The sequence below is a fragment of the Chenopodium album genome, chromosome 17, assembly GCF_948465745.1.
Source record: "Chenopodium album chromosome 17, dcCheAlbu1.1, whole genome shotgun sequence".
NCBI classification, from domain to species: domain Eukaryota; kingdom Viridiplantae; phylum Streptophyta; class Magnoliopsida; order Caryophyllales; family Amaranthaceae; genus Chenopodium; species Chenopodium album.
The window spans coordinates 23,184,333-23,206,288 of NC_137850.1; the positions used below are offsets into that span (position 1 = coordinate 23,184,333).

Genomic DNA, 21,956 nt, shown 5'->3' on the forward strand with positions numbered 1-21,956 from the left:
TAATCATCACAACATTCGAAATCCTAAACATGCATCTAACATATCATTCATATATAAGCACAATTATATAGATAACATAAGTAAGAGATGCATTTAGCAACTAGCATGACCCCTTGAGTCTTTAAGTCTTCAAGGGTCTTCATTCCAACTTTATGGCTTCGTCTTCTTAGAAAAGTCGTCTTCAAGACATCACCTTCAATTATTCAACTACTAGTAATTAAGACTAGGACTAATCTTAATATTAAGGTACTAAAATACGCAACAGCGTAGATCGTATCTAGATTTACAAAAATACATAACAGATCGCCGGTCCGTATTTACTATCCTAATCGGGCCTCACTAGTTGGCTTTTCATAAAACCTGTTATGGAATCTTCATTTCATTCATCCATTCACTATATGTGAATGGCCCATGCATTTTACAACGAAAACAAGTAATAATGCAATATCACGCGTAAACTAGTAACTAACTTAGGCAGTTAATCCGATTAACGGGCCTAATTAAAACTAGTCAAAGTTCTTAATAGCTCAAGTAAATAATGAAGCTCCCACTAAATTACGCATCCAACTTAATCAATCCAATTAAGCCGCGCGCTAAACCCAAAAATTTGCAAAATAAATGTGCAAGTGTCGGAAAAAACCGAGGCCTAGCCTCATTTTAAATAAAATAATTAAACCAATAATTAAATAACTACAATAAATAAATTCAGCATAAAAAAAAGCAAAAACACGAAGGCCTATCATGCTCGAGTGCCTAGCACACAGCAACGAGGCTTGGTTTGCTAGGCACCAAGCCTCGGCATGGTGCAGTGCTGCTATTGTGCTAGGTTCGTGCTGCTTGGCTGCCATAAGCCGCAACACACGCACAACCATGATGCTTGCGCACCAAGCGGCGCACCATTGCTCGCAAACTCACACAGCAGCGCGCACGGCGCACAGCCTAGTAGCCTTGGCAGCCACAAGCGGGCTGGGCAAGGAGCTCGGCTAGCCGAAGGCATGGCTTGGGGCTATTATGCCTCGATTTGCGTGCTTGTTCTTTTGGGTTTTTAACCCGATTTTTGTGAGACATAAAATTAATTCTAAATTGATTTAAGAACCAAAATTTGAGCAAAAAGAAAATAAAATAGTCCAACTTAAATAAATTGAATTTTAGTGCACAAACCAAAATTTGAGCAAACTAATCTTTAAATTATTTTTGGTTCAACATGATTCTAAAAATTTGAAGGGCTATTCTCACAATAAGTTTAACAAATCATAAATTAATAATGAGATTTGACAAAATTAAGAGGAGAAAGAAAAATAAACACAATCATCCAATGAAATTTTTTTCCAATACTAACTTGTGTTAACTTGAAAAATTACATATTCCAATATGAACAGTTATCAAATTTCAATTACAAATTTGAACGTTTAAGACTTTAATCAACTTGAGAAAATGATTAAATCAAAAATTAGTTCAAAATGGAATCTAGAAAGTAATGATCTAACCAAATAAATAATTAAGCATTGGAATTTTAATATTTTAGGGACTTCAAAATTACAAACTCACCATAAAAATTCACAGTTGAAGCAATTAATTTGCTAGAATGTGAAATAATAAGTTCATGTGAAAAAGTGCCAACCAATTTTAAGCAACTATTATAATTGTGTAATCATGCTTAAAATGGCTTAATATTGCAGTAGATTAATGATATAACCATACACATAATCCAATATTAACATGCCATAATAAATCAAGGTTTAAAAATTTAAAATTTTCCGTCAAAAATGAAAAACCCCTAGAAAAATCACTTTCTGGGTGGATTTCGGCTTTTAAAAGGTCATTTTTAAACACTATGTGCGTAAAGAAATAATATATAAAACGCTGATTCCACAAAAAATTCAATAGTTTTGGGTCGAACTCTGGGTTCTTGAGCCAAAATTAACTTGAATACGAGATTAAAACTAATTAAAATGAGCTTCTAATCTAGTTAGCAAGCAAAACAAGAAAGTTAAATCCATTTAAATCACCTTAATATTTTATTAGTTACAATAGTTGAATGCACGCGACTTCGATACCGCTGTTGGGTTTCGTGATGTCTGACATCATGCAGAACAAAACCCATCACCAAATCTGCACACAAATTAAAATAACTACCAAGCATAATAATTAATAATCACATAATTAATTAACTTACTAAGAAAGAGAAAGAGGAAAGACAATTACATCTTTGATGCGTGCTTTGCTCTTTCCGTGCTCTTACTTTAAAGCGTTAAAGCTCCCTACATGTGCAAGCCTCCAATGGCCCTAACCTCGTGACCCGACCCGAAGCCTCTACCCCGAAGCTTAGTAGGGGTTAGACTAAGAAAGACTAGAGTATTACGAATTTAAAGGTTTTCTCACCTATTGGGAGATGCCTTATTGAGTTCAACTCAAGTGAATAATCTCAACTCCTAGAGTTGGTATTTATAGACAAAGGCTCCCCAAAACATCAATCATCTTTCCATGTGGAAGAAATGATAGAGTGAGAAAAGTACGTATAGGGAATATTTCAAATACCCAACTTTGAGCCCCACTGTGATCATGCACTTATGCATGGTGGCGTCCAAAGAGAAGGATGCTAGAGCAAAAGAGTGATCGCGGGTTAATAGGTCGTTGGGACTACAAACCTAAACCAAAACATACACTAAACTAGTTAGTGGCAAGTAAAGGGTCGAACCACGAAAAATAAGTGTATCAATTTGTGCTAATTAGACTAGTAAGATGGTCGAGATATAGATAGAAGTATAACTAAACACTACTTAGAGAAAACAACTAAAACTAGGGATAGTGGAATCCAATTACATCAATGCATTCAACAACAAAATTGCAATTAAATGAAAATGATCTCAATTAGGAACGATCAACACACTCAACTCACTCCCATGGAATTAAGCATGCTAATTATCCTACTAAGCTAATACACTCCCACACAACTAACCTAGCATAAATTCATCAAACAACTCACTTTCGCACAATTAATTGAAATCACAATTATGAACATAAAATCAATTAGCTAGAAAGATTCTAATCCATATAAGCATCATCCACACTCAATAATCAAGAACCAATTGCATACTAATCACAATCAATTATTCAATTCATCAACATAACCTTCATCCATTTCTTAAAAATAAAGTCTAAGCTAACACGATGAACAAAAGCGTAGAAAACAAGGTAAAATAAGAAATGAAGCAAGAATAAAACAACTAATCTAATTAACTACTCAAATCAACAAGCAAATAAGCAAAAATAAGAAATAAAGGAAAGCAATAAAGATGAGAGAAAGTTAGAAAGACTCATTGAATATATGAGAAGACAATCCACAAATTGCTTCTTTAATATCTCAAATCTCCATTGAAATCCATGCTTTCTCTCTCTAAAACTACTCCTAAACTAGAGAGAGAAAATCCTAATTCTAATCCTAAGAGAGAGAAAATAAGATAGAGGTTAAAATAATCTAAGGTGAATTAATTAAGGGGTATTTATAATACAAGAAAATCAAAGAGAAAAATGAAATAAAAATAAGTGAAAAATAAATAAAATAAAAGAAAGGAAATAATAAAAATAATGAAAAGAATAATAAAAGGAAAAGAAAGTAAGCAAAAGTCCCCCAAAACAAAAGTCAGACCCAAGAATTCCACCGTCTTCCTCATTCCTTGGGCTGCTCTGATTTCATCATCAAAACTCATCATCACAAACGAGCATCACCATCAACATTACACAGCCGTTCGATTAGGACAATGAATCTCAGCCGTTAGAAAGCATTAATTCGTGCAGCTATGCACGTGACGTTGGAGCGGCCGCACATACTCTTTGGAGCGGCCGATCACACCTTCTGCCTCGAATTGGTGGGATTTGAGGATTGAGGAGCGTCCGCTTCGAATCTTAGAGCGCCCGCTCTGAAGGGTCATCAATTTGAGGCTCCATTAAAGCTTTGTGGCTACAATTCGTGGGTCTGCCAAATTCAATTGGTGGTTAAAATGGTGTTGTTGGCGGCTGTTGGTGGTGGTTAGCTGCTGTTATTGACGGTGGATTTGGTTGTGATTGCTGGGGTTCGAATGGAAGCAGAGGTGGTACAGTTTTGGTATTGTTGATGCCGCTGCTGTTGGTGGCTCTATTTTGCGGCAGCCACGCTGTGAGTGGTGGCGAAATTGTGGCTTGTGGGTGATGGTGGTATTGTGGGTGGAGGAAAGGAAATGAAGCAGGGGAGCTGCTAATATGTTTGGTGTTTGCGTGATTTGGGGAAGCAGGGGAGTGTTGGTGGTTTGGGTTGTGGTGTAGGGTAAGGAAGGGTGTGGTGAAGGTTTAGGGATAGCAAAAAGGGGCAGCTTCTTTGATTCTATACATTTGACTCAAACTCGAGATTTCAAACTTGATTTGAACATGAAAATCGAGCATCGACCTTAACACACCTACAATCAAGGACAAACACGAGGGTAGGATACAATATAATAAAATAAAACGAAGTAAAATAAAAGGTTAAATTAAAGTAAAATAAGAGAAAAGAGAAATTATTAACTAAAATTACGAAATTTTAAACTAAAAACTAATAAAAATGCAAAAATAATCAAATTAAAGGGTAAAAGACGAGAACAAGAAAATAAGGGAAATAAAGATTAAAACGACGAAAATTGACTAAAATGTCGCTTATCAAATTCTTCCAAGCTAATATTTTGCTCGTCCTCGAGCAAATTAACACGAAACAGGAGAGAAAGGGAGAGTGAATTATTCAAGCAAGATGAACTAAAAAGAGAAGGTTGTTTTTAGCTACAACAAGCCCGCCATTTAAACTCCAAAGTCGCCTTTGAGGACGAGTGAGGTCTCGTGAAGGTTTCTTAAGAGTTTAACCAACAACTCTGGACAAAAACCAAGGCAAGGTAATAAAAAAGAAAAGAAAAAGAAAAACACGAGTTCATATTTGGACAAGAGAGAGGAACAAGCATCAATGAATGCAAAACTTTTTAAATAGACAAATGTATGCACGTTCCAAGATGTCAATGGTTGATTGAAACATAAATTACGCTAAGCATAGAGAGCTAATGAGAATTGAATTCACCCTCATCCCAACCAATCGATCCGCATTCTCTCCACTAGTTTCAAATTAACCCTTAAGCTAGCTTCTCATGATTCCTCGAAGGTAATCCCGACATCTTAGCCATGTATACTCTCTCCATAGGCTTGAAAACTATCTCCCTCCACCGATGTTAACTCAACCCTCAAGGGTCTAAGGGTCTTTTATTTGTTGTAACTTAAGGCTAAAGGTCAAGGATGGGTAAAAATTTGAAAATTTTGGTGATAATTCCTAAGTGAAGCAAAAGGGTGATCAAACCTCAAAAACAAACTCAAGAAGTCACCAAAAATCAAACAAAAATACCAAAAATGCCATCTCCCCCCAAGCTTATTCAACACCAACACACAATATACATAAAAACGAAGGAATGCTCCCCCCAAGCTTGAGCTAAGCATTGTCCTCAATGCTTAAAATAGGGAAGAAAACGAAACCAACTATAATATTTTTGTTGTTTTTTTTTTCTTTTCAAATTTTTATAGATTTTTGTATGCTTTTTTTCTTTTTTCTTTTTTATATTATTTAGCTTTTATTTTGTGTCCTTGCCTTTTTTAACTATGGACGGCTTTTTCTTGAATGCATATGCTTTTATTACACTCAATATGTACAATTTACTTTCTTGCTTGGTCCAAAAGAGCATAATACTTTCTCATTTTAATTCAAACCATCACAACACAAAACAAACTCTTAAACCAAAATGCTTCACAAAACTCAATGGTTAGGGAAACAAAAGGTCATTAGGCTTGTAATGTGGCTCATTATCAAGAAAGGGAATAGGCTCAGAGGGGTAGCAAGATAGGCAAATGTAAAATAGAAAAACAAATTTGTAGCAAAATAAAAAGAAGATAAAGAAAAATGAACAATGCCCTTTTCCTCCCCTAAAGTGGCTCGGTCACGGTCTCGGGAAGCTAGAGGTCAAACCAAGAATTAAGACATGCATAGCTAAGGATCCTAAATTGTCGCTCAACAAGGTGATGAAGGCTAGAACAACGTAACCACACTAGGGATTATAAACAAGAAAATACCAACCAAGGGTATCAAATCCACTATGAAGAGCAACTCCATCTTACCACAAGCAATGAACTAAGGTTTCTTGGAACCCAAAAGTTCTTAACCAGCTACCTTAGCATATAATATCCTAGAATCAACCAATGACACTCTCAAATCGTGCACACATTCACCACTTATGAAGATAAACATTCAAGGATACAGGTCCTAAAATAAAATGTCCAAAACAAGAACTTACAAAATACATTTTGCCAAAATTACCTTGAAAGTAAACAAAAATATTTTTTGGATTTTTCGAAATATAAGAAAAGACAGGGAAATGCATATACTCAAGTGCATGGCATATATGAATCAACATCCCACCAAACATGAAAGAATTACCCTCCCCCAAGCTTGAATGAGACTATATGCTCAATCATAAACCAAAGAGTCCATGGGAGGGGAAAAGAAAGAAATCAATCCAATAAACCAAGACATATCCACCAAATCACCAACCATTAAAGGTAGAGCAAGGAAAGATATTATCGGAGACAGGTGGGTGTAAATACCCGCAAATGACCCAATTAGACCTTTCAAAGCTAAATTCCTCTAGAATTGAATCGTGATTTCCACATACTAGCAAAAATAGAAGTCAAACTTCCTTTATTCTTGATCCAATATCAATGCACCAAAGTATATCAAGTTATGTACCTAGCAAAAGGCACACAAACATTTTCATGAGAAAGAATCTATACTAAGAAGAAAAGAAAATAGAAGCAATAAAGCACGGGTTACTTTCTGAGAAAGGCTTGCTTAAGGTCTAAGCATGACCGCTCTAATAAAATAATATTGCAACGAACGCAAGAGCTTGTCAAATGCACTACTACACATTTCATAAGTTAAACGATAGGAAAATGACGAGAGGAGGACGTGCAACAAGATTATGCACGCAAGTGAGGAGAGAGATGCCAAATGAAAGAAGAAAAATCAAAAGAAAAATTAAGAAGATGAGGAAGAGGATGAAGAAGAAGAAGAAGAAGAAGAATAAGAAAAAGAATAAAAAGGAAAAACCTCCTCAAAATCTTTTTGGGTGGCACAATCCCCCATTTCCTCAATAATTAGAGGACAAGTAGGGAGAATCTCATCGAAGAAGAGAGGGTCCTCAATAGGCTCTTTAACAAAAGAAGGGAGGAACATAGGATAGTAGGAGATATGGTCAAATTTCCTTGAAAAAGGGACATGAGGATGGGGAGGAGAAACAATGGTCTCACAAAGCCTCACATCACCACTGAGGGCATGAAAATCAATCATAGAATCCTCAAAAGAACACTCATGACTCACATCTCCCTCAATCAAAAACTCTCCAAGAGAAACAACCTGATCATCCTCTCTATCACACCGATGAACAACCACTCCCTCAACAAACTCAAAGCCAAGAGTCTCAAAACCATGCACGAAAGGATGAAGGTTTCTCTCAAACTCATCCCTTTCCCATGAAGCATTGCCAACGAACTCTCTCAAAAGGATATAATATTTTGTTACCCCTTCAAATGGACATATTAGTCATAACCTCAATAAAGTCCAAAGACTCATGGATAGAAAGGTCACAAACATGCAAGATAGACTAATCAAGATGGGGAAGGGGGTTGGAATCCTCAAAATTGACATTTTCTTCATTCTCAACTCCTTGATGAGTGACATTTATGTCACTCTTATAGTATTTAGGGTCTTTTTCTTGTTTATTTTATCTTATTTTTCCCTTTTATTGTCTTATTTTCTTATTAATAAAGTTTCTAGTTTATTTTGTCAATTTTGGTATGTTTTAGTTTATTTGGTTTATTTATTAGTTTTTAGTTTGTTTGTGTTTTATTTAATTTTGCTAGTTTTAGTTTATTTCTCTTATTTCTATTTTACTTTAATTATTTCTATTTTAGTTATTTTATTTTATTTATCTCGGGTTTGTTTTTGTGTAGGTTCGAGTTCAAGGTCCAAGCCGAGCCTTTTCAATTATTGCTTAAGCCTTACCAAACTCCCCTGTTCCCTATCTACTCAGCTAACCTCCCTCGAACTCTTACCTTACTGCCACCATTATCCACCACCACACAATCCCTTAACCATCACCACAACAACACCCCAATTATCCCCTGCTCCCTACCAACACAACTTCGCATATCACAATCACCGCTCGCCAACAACAACCAAAGCAGCCACCTGACCGCAGTTAACACCAACCCGCAAAATCGCATCTCCAACCTTCACCTGCTCCCATTTTGCACCCATCAACACGCAATAAACATACAGCCGACACCTCTCATTTAGCCACCCAACACAGCTCCACCGTCGCAACTCCTCTCTTTACGCACTCCCTTCTCCACAATTCCAACCATCACCTGCTGCCACCCTCACCGTGCCTAGCAGCAACCAAATCAACCACCTCAATTAACATATGAATCCCATCCCCTACTCCCTCACGCAAATTGCAGCCTCACCAATTCAAAGCCACAACCGCACCACACTCAAACCGCCAATTCGCACAAGCAACAACCCCAAATCAGAGCAAATGGAAAATCAATCGAGTTCGGGCAAACTTTTGAAGAGTTCGATCAAAGTGCCAAAAGAGTCAGAAACATTGGAAATTTTGTAATTTGAAGAGGTGTGGTCGAACACACCCATGGTTCGACTAAACCAACCCAGTAGTTCGGCCAAACCTACCCTCGGTTTGATCGAACCATTTCACGAGCTTCGCACATGGCATTTAGTTGTTAGTTTTGCTAGGTAATTATGTTGATGCTTATTTATTTATTAATTAATCTTGTTGTTGGCATGATTAGTGAGTAATTTCCCCATTAAGGGGATGGTTGTGGTTTAGTTGGATCTTGAGCATGTTTTAGGGTTTGGAGTTAATTTGTTTGTGATTAAAGTCTTTATATGCTTGATGTTTTTCAATCTACTTGCAAAATGCATGTTGTTAGTTGATTGGAGGCGAATCTTTGCTAAATGAAATGATAGTTGACTTAGCTAAGTTCATTTGTATCAATTCTTACTTGATTTCAACTCCTAGTATATGGTTTTAATGTGAAAACATAAAGGCTATGTTAGGAGAAGCCAATTGACCCCGAAAGGTGGCTAGATTGGATCCCTTAGATAGATATTCGAGCATGTTTAGTTCATGATTAATTCAACTTCTATGCCTTTGTTTATGTTTGAGTGAATGCTATACCTAAATCGTTTCCCTTAATGTTTTATTTTTTTTAGCATATTTAGACTTTAGTTTACTTATCTCCTATTCTGAACTAGCTTAGTTATTGATAACATTTGGTGGTGTTTATTCGTTCCCTGTGGTTCGACCCCTACGCTTGCCTTATACTCGTATTAGGTTAGGTTATATAAATTGTATTTGATCTAGGGATAGACATTTGACGACTAATGAGCGTCGTTTATGGCACTCAAAAGAATAATATTTAGGTTCATTTTCTTTATTTTCTTTCATCATTTTCATATAATTCTTTTAGTTTTATTTGATTTTCCATTTTTATAATTCACTTTAGTTCTCGATTGGTTTTTACGAGTTTTTCATATTTTTAGTTGATAATTCATAATTTTAGTTTTAGTTTTACCTTGCTACGCTTCCTCTCTTTGTTTTATTTGTGTTTTATAGGTGAATAATCAAGTCAATTTGCTCATTTTAGGACTGCCATGTTCGCGGGCATCATCTCGAGTGCACTGATGATAGAGATGCTCGGGAGCGCGGAGTTTGATCAAGCAAGTGAGGGAGCCAAAGCCTAGTGCATCGCACAAGGGTGCGCACGCGTGGCACAGGGGTGCGTGCGCGTGGACCCAGCTGTGCGCGCACGCGGCTGGGCTGTGCATGCGCATAGGCTGTGCGGCCCTCTTCGCTCGATTTTTCTTATTTATAGCTTTTGAATTTCTTTTTGGAGGACGACTTAATTTTTGTACTAGAGAGAGAACTTTTCTAGAAATAGTAGAGAGAGAAAGTAGAGAGAGAAGCTTAAGATTTACTTGTTTGTACTTGAATTTGATCTTAGATTTCAATTTGATCTTGAAATTCCTTCTTCAATTCAATGAATGTTTGTAAGATTTCTTTTTCCTTGATTTTCTTTTAATGCAATTCCTTCTAGTTTCTTGGATTTTGATTGAGATTACATTCCTTGTTTTAGAATTTGTTGATTGATTGATTTTCTTTGATTTAGCTTTAAATGAATATGAATTTGATTGAATTTGTTTTGTTTCTTAATTTTACCATGTTTAGTGAGTATATTAGTTGTTAGGGAGAAGGGGAAGCATGCTTGATTGATGGTTTTTGCTAGTTGATGATGCTAAATTGATTTGAATGGTGCAATTAAATTGGTTAACATAGTTGTGCATGTGATTAATTAGACTAGGAGTAATCAACCTATAAGATTAATCTAGATTGCATTGCAAATTTCAATGACATGAACCCTTGATTTGAGAATTGCTTTAATTGATTGAATTTGATTGTGATTTTCCTAGCTAGCCATTCATAGTGAACCCTAGCTTGGCTTATAGGAGATAGCCCTTGGATTCCCTTGATTGCAACTATTGTTTGTCCTTTGCAATGTTTGAATTGATTGAGTGATCCTTCAATTAGCATAATCATTGAGCTTGCATGTGGAACCTATATCCCTAGTGTTTAGTATATTGAATTTCTTGATTTATCTAGATTTCTTGATACCTTAGTTACCAACCGCATCTTCCTACGAATTTCGAAGTAGCTTAACCGAGGCTATATAGCTTACACCTACTCATTCCCTTGGGTTCGACCCTTGACTTACCATATACTCGTATTAGGTTGGTCGAGTGTTTATAAATTTTCTTTGGCTCTAGGAAAGGGTAGAGAACGACCTACATTTTCCTTGTGTCAAAAATGGCGCCGTTGCCGGGGAATGATATTGGTGCTTTGTTATAGTTGTTGAGTCTATTTCACCATTAATTGAAAATACAAAAAGATTTTCTTTTAGGCTACATTTGTAGCCGTGCTACTAACCATTTCTTTTGAGATTTTATGCATAGAGCACGTGACCATTCACTAGTGCCATTTGATCCGGAAATTGAGAGAACTATTGCAAGGTTGAGAAGTGCTACACGATCTTTGAGTCTTAGGATTTCAAGTGAAGAAGAGCAACAACAAGAAGAACAAGCAAGAATGGGAGAAATTCCGAGAGTGGCATTGAAAGAATTGGGGATTCCCGGTGCATATAGATTTGAGAGTGGGATTGCTCCACCTACAACACCGGCAAATGATTTTGAAATAAGACTGACAATGATCACTTTAATAGAGAGGCGACAATTTAGTGGGGCCAAGCATGAAAGCCCACTAAACCATCTCAAGGAGTTTGAGAAATATTGCAATACTATCAAGGTGAACAGAATTTCCCAAGAATTCATCCGCCTCAAGCTCTTTCCCTTTTCTCTCATAGGTCGTGCTTTGGAATGGCTAGACAAGGAGGTTAAGCCGAATTCTCTAAGGACATGGGACGAGGTCAAAAAGGAATTTCTATCCCGTTTCTATCCTCAAAAGAAAACGACGGAGGCTAGAGCTTTGATTCAAGGTTTCAAGCAAAAGCCAAATGAGAGCCTCTATGAAGCATGGGAGAGATACAAGGAGTATCAAAGAGAATGTGCTCATCATGGAATTCCAACCTATCAAATCATTCAAATCTTCTATGGAGGTCTTAGCCCTCAAGGAAAATCATGTTTAGATGGAGGAGCCGGAGGTCCTATCATGAACAAAACGGAAGAGGAAGTGGTGGACATAATTGAGGACGTAGTGAGGTATTATAGAGATTGGAAAGATGGAGAAAGGGATTCAACTAGCAAGAGTAGCTCTTCGATGTACTCGGTTGATCATCTAAATGCAATCAACAATCTATCCTCTCAAATGACGAACTTGGGGAAGGAGATGTCCACTATCAAGGCAAAGTTGGAAAGTGCTACCTACCAAATTTCAAGTCTTCCCTCCTAAACTAAGGGGAGTGGTACGTCTTCTAATTCTCAATCCCTTCCTTCTTCTAGTAACATGCCTAGTGGATGCTTGTTTTGTGATGATTGTGGGTCGTATGAGCATGATGTTTCTAGTTGCCCCCATGCATGTATGGATATTTGTGATGATCAAGATGGAAATGTGAATGAGCATGTTAACTATGTGTCAAATAATCATGATTCTAGGTTTGAGAATCAAAGGGGTCAATGGAATAAGAATTACAACAATCATGGCAATTTTGACAACTATAACCAAGGTGGTAGTTATAGGAACCAAGGTTCTCGAGGTAACTATAACAATCAAGGTTATAGTAGCCAAAATCAAAACCAAAATTATTGTAATCCAAAAAAGGGTTATGAGAATCATAATCAAGGTAGTGGTAACCATAATCAAGGTTATGGTCAAAATCAAAGTAGGGGTAATTGGAACAATCATGGTAGAGACAATTTCCAAAACAATGCTCAAAGAGGCCCTCCACCCGGATTTGCTCCAAAGACCCAAAATGATAATTCCTATGTTCAATCCTATTCTTCTTCACATAGAACAAATTTGGAAGAAATCATAGAAAATCAAACAAAACTGTTGAACACTTACATGACCGTAAGTGATAAGAAATTTAATGAAATGATGACTCATAATAAGATGCTTGAAAATCAAATTTTTCAACTTGCTAATGCTTTGAAAGACCATGCTAGTCCTTCTTCTTTACCTTCCCAAGGCCTAGATCCTAAGAGACCAGTTAATGCTATTGTCCCAAGGAGTGGTAAGATTCTTGAGGAGAGTTTGCCTAGGAAGAGTGAGACCAAAGAGGGCACAAAAGGGATCTTGGTTGAAGATGAGAGAGATGGTGCATCTTTGAGTGAGGTTGAGATTGAGAAGCCTAGTGAGGTGAGAGTGGAGAAAGAGATTGTGAAACCCAAGCTTCCTTATCCACAAAGATTCATGAGACACAAGTTAGATGAACAATTTGGAAGATTCATTGACATGCTTAAGCCACTTCACCTTTCTCTACCATTTACCGAAGTTGTCACCCAAATGCCCAACTACGCAAAATTCCTCAAAGACGTAGGAGGACATGTGACGGTGTAGAGACGGTGAACTTAACCGAGAATAGTAGTGCTATCATAATGAACAAGATGCCACCTAAGCTAAAAGACCCCGGAAACTTTTCTATCCCTTGTGCCATTTATAAAATGCAAATTGAGAATGCCTTGTGTGACCTAGGAGCTAGTGTTAGCCTTATGCCATACTCGGTGTACCAAAGACTTGAGCTAGGAGAACTCTTACCTACTAACATCACTTTGCAATTGGCCGATAGGTCAATTAAGTTCCCTAAGGGTAAGGTAGAGGATGTTCCTTTAAGGGTCAGGAAATTTGTTATTCCGATGGATTTTGTTGTGCTTGAGATGGATGAATATGCTAATATCCCCATCATTCTAGGGAGACCATTCCTTGCCACTTCGGGTGCTTTGATAGATGTGAAATGTGCTAAAATTTCGCTCAAAGTAGGGGATGAAGTGATAGAATTTGATTTGAATGATAGCATGAAATATCCAAGTTCCTCTTTAGAAAATTGTATGTTAATTGATTCTATCGATCATGTTGTGTCTTCTATGCATGAGCAATTGCTCACTTCTAATGATGCTCTTGAGAATGTTTTGTTGAATAAGGAAAAGATAGGTACTCCAAACTAGGAGATGGGTTTGTACGAAGATTTGCTCAATGGAAGCTTTGAGGATGTTGAAGAGCAAATGTGTTTGAGCATTTCCAGCCAAGAAGCGTTACAAGTGGCAACGTCGAAGGAAGGTAAAGGTGCTCCAATGGTTGAGCTCAAACCTCTTCCATCACACCTTAGGTATGAATTTTTGGGACCCAACTCCACTTTTCCCGTGATTGTTAGCTTTTCTTTGAGTGAGCATCAAGCTCAAAAGTTGTGTGGTGTTTTGAAAAAGCACCGAAGTGCTTTGGGTTATACCATTGATGATCTCAAAGGTATAAGCCCTGCTTTATGTACACATCACATAACTCTTAAGCAGGGTGCTTTACCTTCTATTGAGAGGCAACGAAAGCTACACCCCCAAATAGGAGAGGTAGTGAAGAAGGAGATCACCAAACTTTTGGATGCGGGAATCATATTCCCCATTTCTAGTTCTAGGTGGGTTTCTCCCGTTCACGTTGTCCCAAAGAAGGGATGTATGACCGTCGTTGAGAATGAGAAAGGTGAGCTCATTCCGACGAGGACGGTCACGGGATGGAGGATGTGTATAGACTATAGACGTCTAAACAAATCAACAAAGAAATATCATTTCCCCCTTCCTTTTATTGATCAAATGCTTGAAAGACTAACAAGGAACAAGTTTATTGTTTTCTTGATGGTTATTCGGGATTTTTCCAAATCCCTATCCACCCGGATGACCAAGAGAAAACAACTTCACTTGTCCATATGGTACATTTGCTTATAGGAGAATGCCATTCGGCCTTTGCAATGCTCCCGCGAAATTTCAAATATGCATGATGAGTATATTTGGAGATATGTTGGAAGAGGAGATAGAGGTTTTTTATGGACGACTTCTCCGTAGGAGGTGTTTCATTTGAGGCATGCCTTGAAAACCTTGAAAAATGTCTTGCAAGGTGTGAGAAGGTGAACTTGGTCTTGAATTGGGAAAAATGTCACTTCATGGTGGAGGAAGGCATAGTCCTTGGCCACAAGATCTCTTATAAGGGGATAGAGGTGGATAAAGCTAAAATTGAAGTCATTGAAAAGCTTCCACCTCCGGTGAACGTAAAGGGAGTGAGATCTTTCTTAGGGCATGCCGGGTTTTATAGAAGATTCATCAAGGATTTCTCGCTCATTGCAAAGCCTCTTAATGTTCTTCTTCAAAAAGATGCCGACTTTATGTTTAATGATAAGTGTTTGGAGGCATTCAATAAGTTGAAGAAAGCTCTAATCTCTACTCCTATTGTTCAAGCTCCAAGATGGGATTTACCATTTCAGTTCATGTATGATGCAAATAATTCGACAATAGGAGGTGTCTTGGCTCAAAGAGTGGACAAGAAACTTCATGTGATCTATTATATGTCTAAGACTCTAAATGGAGCTCAACGGAATTACACTACAATGGAGAAGGAATTTTTTGCTATAGTTCATGCTTTTGAGAAGTTCCGTTGTTATCTATTAGGTTCCAAAACCATTGTCTTCACGGATCATGCAGCTCTCAAGTATCTTTTTTCCAAGAAAGAGTCCAAGCCAAGGTTGATTCGGTGGGTTCTTAAGCTCCAAACATTGAGATTAGGGATAAAAGAGGAGCGGAAAATGTTGTGGCGGATCATCTTTCTCATTTGGTAGATTTTCAAACTCAAGATGATGGCTCTCCAATTGAGGATAGAATGCTTGATGATTTCTTGAATGCTATTGAAGCAAAGGAACTCCCATGGTTTGCCGATTTAGTGAACTTTCTCGCATGTGGGGAGTTTCCTCCTTCCTTTTCTAAGAATCAAAGAAAGAAGCTCAAGAGAGAGGCAAGGCATTATGTGTGGGATGATCCCATTTTATATAAGCGTGGGGTCGATGGTTTACTTAGACATTGTGTGCCGAACGAAGAAGTGCCTAGTGTCTTGAAAATGTGCCATTCGGATCCAAGTGGGGGCCATAGGGGTGTCTCTAAGACCGCTACTAAGGTCCTTCAATGCGGATTATGGTGGCCACATCTCTTTAAGGATTCATGGGGCTTTGTCAAGACATGTGACCGATGTCAAAGAGTTGGGAACATCTCCAAAAGAAATGAAAGGCCTCAACAACCCATACTTGAGTTGGAAGTGTTTGATGTGTGGGGTATTGATTTTATGGGACCATTCCCCTCATCTTTCGGAAATCAATATATTCTTGTGGCGGTCGATTATGTATCTAAGTGGGTTGAGGCCATTGCCTTCCCAACTAATGACCACAAGGTGGTTATGAAGTTGTTTAAGAAGATAATCTTTCCAAGATTTGGGGTTCCCAAGGCAGTGATAAGCGACAACGGTTCTCATTTTATTCACCATGCCTTTCAAAAGATGTTGAGAAAGCATGGGGTCCATCAAAGACTCGGCCTCCCATATCATCCTCAATCGAGCGGTCAAGTGGAAATCTCTAATCGTCAAATCAAACTTATTCTTGAAAAGACGGTTGCGAGAAATCGAAAGGATTGGTCAGATAAGTTGGATGTTGCTCTTTGGGCCTATCTAACGGCTTTTAAGACCCCCATAGGTACCACTCCATACCGCCTAGTCTACGGCAAGTCATGTCATCTCCCGGTTGAAATTGAACACCGTGCTTTGTGGGCAATCAAGAAGATAAATTTTGACTTGGCAAGTTCGGGGGAGAAAAGGTGGTTAGATCTTCATGAGTTAGAGGAGCTTCGGTTTGATGCTTATGATTGTGCTAGTGTGTACAAAGCTCGTTCCAAGGAAACACATGACAAGCTTATTGAGAAGAAAGATTTTTGTGTTGGCGATAAAGTTCTTCTCTACAATTCAAAAATGAAGTTGTTTCCCAGAAAGCTCATGTCGAGATGGAGCGGTCCCAATTTGGTCAAGAATGTTTTTCCAAGTGGTGTTGTAGAGGTCTCAATGATGGATTCTTCTTCTCCATTTAAGGTCAATGGCCATCGTCTCAAGAAGTATTTCGACGGTGCTTTTGTTGGCCTTGTTCACTCATTGCTTTTCCGACAACCACCTTAATTGGTGGAGGACATCGAGCTATGACATTAAATAAGCGCTACCCGGGAGGCAACCCGGTTTTCTAACCTTTTTCTTTTGATTTTACATTTTTCTATATTTCTTTTATCCTTGAGATTTTTCTTATTTCTCTTTCTTTTTATTTGTTTTCTTTATTTTAGGTACCATGAGATTGGTTCGAAGACAATTTCCAACAATTTTGGTGTTATTTCAAGCTTACCCGAGGTTTGGTTAAGTTTAGGTGGAAAATTGTTGGGGTTTTATGCTCTCATGTTTGCATTTTTATTGACATTCTGCTCTTTTTCGAATGCGCTTTCAAATATCTCCTTATGCAAACACGAGAGTATATTTATGGCTGAAATATTCTTGCTTGGTGCACGCGCACCAAAGGCTGCGCGAGCGCACCAAATGGGTCAAAATTTTTTTCACTAACTTTGGCAAAAATTGACGGTTTTTAAACCATCCCCGTACCCCTTGGTGCGCACGCACCCCATCCCTACGCGCGCGCACCACAGGGGCTAGAGTTTGGCCTGAATTTTTGAACAAAACCAGCCCTACCTGGTGCGCACGCACGCACCAAGTAGGCAGATATTTTTAACCAATTGTCGCCGGCCAACGCAAGAACAGCCCCCCCACTCCTGTCGCTGGTGCGCACACACTAGGCTCCTGCGCGCACGCACCAGCCGCAGCAGCCTGGCGCGCGCCAGCCCCCTTATAACCCCAAGCGCATCACCTTATTTCCCTTTTCTCTCTCCCCGATTTTTCCCCAGCTTTCCCTACTCCATTCTCTCATCAAACCCTATTATTTTTCTTGCAAAAGCATATCAATTTCACCTATTTTATTTTCATTCTAACATCAAATTACGTTAAACTCATCTCATATTCGAATTTTACAAATAAAATTCCAGATTTTCGAACCCAAATTCGAAAATTTAGGGGGTTTTTTTTCGAAATTTTAAGGATTTGTGTTGAGGTTTGGAACTTATATTTGGGTGTTCTATTTGTTCTTAAATCTCCATTTTGGGCAATTTGCATGTAATTCAAGGCTACATTGAGGTATAATTTCTTATTTTCTAGTCATCTTCTTCCTCATTGTTCAAGCTTGAAACCTTGTTTTTACTTTCATGGTAGAACTCCATTGTTGGTTCTTTTAACTTGTAATTTGTGTTGAATGATATCATTGAGTGTTAAATTAAAGCTTTTTCATGATGAATTTGTATAATTTGCTTGATTCCATGATTCACCATTGTTGGTCATTTTCTCTCTCATGGGTATTCCTTTTAATGGTTTTATTGCTTTGATAATTCAATGTTTGAGGTTATTTTGCTAAATTTGACTCATGATTTGGTCTCTTATGTTCATTTTTGCCTTTAATCCATGCTTACTTGCTTCAAATTTATGATTCTATATTAATGGCATTTTGTTCATATGTAGCCATCTCATGATTTGGTCTCTTACTTGTTTCTATTTTGAGATAATTGCTTTTGTGCTTGATTCTTGAGCAATTTCTTATGCTTATTATTGAAATATGACAAATGTAAGATTTTCTCATAGGTTGTTTTTCTTCTTGTAGATAGTTCCTATCCGTCACAAGAAGCGGGCAAGATCAAGTTCTAGCAAACCACGACATGTTATTCCACCTCCACCCGAGGTAGAAGAGACATACGGCATTGAATTTTCTAAAGAATCACATTGGGATCGTTTCAAGCGTCTATCCAAGAGAAAGCTTAGACCAACAAGATTTTACGATCAAGCAACAACCAAGTTTCTCGGCATAGATGAGGACGTTCGGCTTCTTGCAAAGGGCCTTGATCTTTTAGAGTTCTTGGATTTGAGCGCCCCTACTTATGCTAGGGTGACCTATGAATTTCTTTTTTCTCTTGAAGTAGTCCGAGAATCGAGTGACGGTTCCTCAAGGATTTTGACTTTCCAACTTTTCAATCATGATCACTCATTGACGGATTCTCAAATATGTTCTTACTTCAAGTTTCCTTGGGCCGCGGATGCGGAACATCTACCCGGCACATGGTAGAATGGCAGATGATCATGGATATAATGAGCAACGTTGGTGGAGAAGTATCTCGGAGGAAGGGAAGTATGAGCCTCAAAATTCCAAGACCGCCTCCATGATTCATCCGGTTATGCGGTATTTCAGCCGTCTCCTCACTTACGCTCTTTGATCCAAGGACTCTTTGAGAGCTATCTCTCGTGAAGAACTTTGTTGGTTGTGGATAGCTGACCAAAATGACTTTGAGATTGATTTAGTGGATTTCACAGAGCACTTAATCAATCGACTCTTGGATATCCGTGATGGAGTTAGCCTATCAGGGAGCATCCAATTGGGAGGGATGATTTCAATCCTAGCTCTTTGTATCAATGACGACTATAAGACTTTGTTAAATGAGCTTCCCCTAATTATTGATCCTCGAGAAAAATCTTCTTCTCATTTCCTCAACATCTCCACCCTTGTGAACCAAAAGTTCCTCGATCGTACTGGAAAGGATGATGTCTTCATTTGGAAAGTTTCTCGGGTTAAAGAATTGTTCTTAATCCCATGCAAAGAGGCAACTACCCGACCAAGAGAGAAAGACTCCTTATCTTGGAGGCCTCCGATGCGAGATATTGACCCTTCTATTCGACGTAGGACGAATCATACAAGAGGCCGCTCGACCAATGCTCTCTCATCGAATGTTCAAACTATTCCCACAGTTGAACCGGAAGGTACACCTATTCCTTCCCCCTCTCCTACTCCTTCTACTTTTGATTTGTCAACCATTCATGCTAGGCTTGATTATATTGCTAATGTGTTATATTCTATGCCTTCTATGCAAACCCCTAATCTTGGTTATGATTATCATACAAATCAATTGTACGATTTTCATGTTCGGAGGGGGGAAATCAAGCCCTATGTGAATTACCCGAATCTCCCGGTCCAACAAGGACCTATTCCTCAGTGGGACCCTTTTGATCCTACCATTGGTCCTCGGCCTTGCTACCCTTATTGGGAGGGCCCTCATGTTCACCCTAGTTCTATCATAGGCACCACCCCGGCCACTTACGACTATCGGCGGCCCGGTGGTTGTGATTATGCATATGATCCGGTTAATCCTTCGCCCTTTCCGGACCCTGCGACTTTTGGGCGGTGGGGTAAGTCGGGTGAGCCGATCTTAGATGATTGGTCTCATTATTTTGAGGATGATAGAGCTAGGAGGGATAGTAGGTTAAGGGATAAGGCTCCTATGGACGTGAGCGAGATGGCTAGCTCTAGTCATGTGATGGAGACCTGTGAGGGGAGTTCTCATTCTACCCCTTACCATAGTGCGGAGTGATACTACCATGGCTACCCCCCTTCTTATGTGCTTTATATGATGTTTCTCGGTTGCCTATATGTCTTTAGGTTTAGAGTTAGGGGGGTAGTCCAGTCTAAGCTTGGGGGTGCTTTCTACATTTGTTTCTATGCTTCAACATATTTTCCCCCTGCTTTTGTAGTTCATTTTTGGTCTCCTATGTTTCTGTTATTGATCTCTGTGTTTGGTTTTATGATGATGTTGCTGTATTTCTGCTGATTTCTCTGCCCGATTATTGGTTTGTTGCTTGTTTCGCTGATCGCTGTCCGCTGAGTTTCCTTGTGTCTTTATTATGATGATTCCTGATGATGACTGTCAGATTTCTTCTCCCCTGATACTATTTTAGTCTGATGATTCTGACCCTTGCTGCTGCTATTACTTGCTTTTTCTTTATTTTCCTACATTTAGTTTTCTATTTTCTTCTTTTCTTTTGTATTGAAGTTACTTACAATTTTCTTTGTATATAGTTTTTTTTTTATTATTTCTCACCTTGCTCTATTGCTTATGCTTTGGATTTCGACGATTCGTAAAGGTGCTCTTTCGCCTTATTTAATGTGCAATAGCTTTGGCGCCGGTGAGATCTTTCTATTTCTTTTCTTTTTCTTTTCTTGGTTGCTTAGTCTAGGATTAGTTCTAGGAGAAGTTGAATGGCTTGAGGTTGTTTGCTTTTTAACACCCTAGTGTGTTTGGGAACATTGGCGTTGTGGCCGAATGTTCACTTGTTTGTTGATTGGGATTTATGTGTGTTAGCATTACTTCCTTATTTCTTTCTACTTCTCCTATACTTTTCTTTTTCCTTTTCTTCTTTTTCTTTTTCTTTTTCTTTTGTTTTCATCTTCCTTCATGTTTTCCTTTTCTCTTTTTCTTATTCTTTTCCTTTCTTTTTATCCCTTCAAAAAAAAAAAAAACATCACTTGTTTTTGTGAATATGAATAAAATGTTTTTGAGGCATTGCTTTTCTTTCTTCATCTTTTTGCTTTTACTTTGGACTTAATACCACTTGAACTTTCACATTGGCTACTTTTCTTTCTAAATACAATGGTTTGCACGGTTTGAGAGTATCTTTGGTTGATTCTAGGATAGGGTATGCTAAGGTAGCGGTTTAGACCTTTTGGGGCCTTGAAGCCGGATTCTTTTGGTTTGTTGTAAGACGGAGTTACTTCCTTTGGTGGATTTGACACCTTTAGTAAGTTTTTGCTACAACCGTGTGAGGATTTCTCTTTTTCAAGCCTTCATCACTTTTGTTTGTGCGGCGTGGATCCTCCACCTTTGCATCCCTAATCTTGAATCTTGACTCATAATTCTCAAACACGAGACCAAACCAACTAGGAAGGACAAAGGCCATTTTTCGGGGTGATAATTTTTCATTTCTAGGATTTTCTTCTATTTTTTTAGTTCATTGGGTTTACATTTGCCATCTTGCTAATCATTTGAGCCATTCCCCTTCTTTTCAAGCCACATCTTTAGAACTTTGACCCTTTTGTTTCTTTTTGTTCCATTATTGGTTTTTGTGAAGCAAATGGTCATGCTTTTGGAGTTTGTGATCTATAAAGTTGGAAATTGGTTTTATTTGTAAGCAAACTCGTCTTTTGTATATATTGTGAATAACGGCAAATGAATATAATCGAAAAAGCCGTCCAAAGTCAAAAAAGGCAAGGACATAATAAATGCAATATTGAAAAAGCCGTCCAAAGTTAAAAGAGGCGAGGACAATTGCTTTGATATAATGAAAATTACATAAAAAAGAGAAAATGAAAAATTCAAAAATAGTTTGATGTGATTCTTTTCCCTTTTC

At 38.1% G+C, this 21,956-nt stretch overlaps 1 non-coding gene across 1 annotated transcript; it reads right to left on the reverse strand.

Moving 5' to 3' along the window:
• Positions 1 to 11,646: 11,646 nt before the first annotated feature.
• On the reverse strand, positions 11,647 to 11,752 carry LOC145590241 (small nucleolar RNA R71). Its single transcript, XR_014101880.1, has one exon. It is a non-coding gene; the product is annotated as a small nucleolar RNA R71 (small nucleolar RNA).
• Positions 11,753 to 21,956: the final 10,204 nt, after the last annotated feature.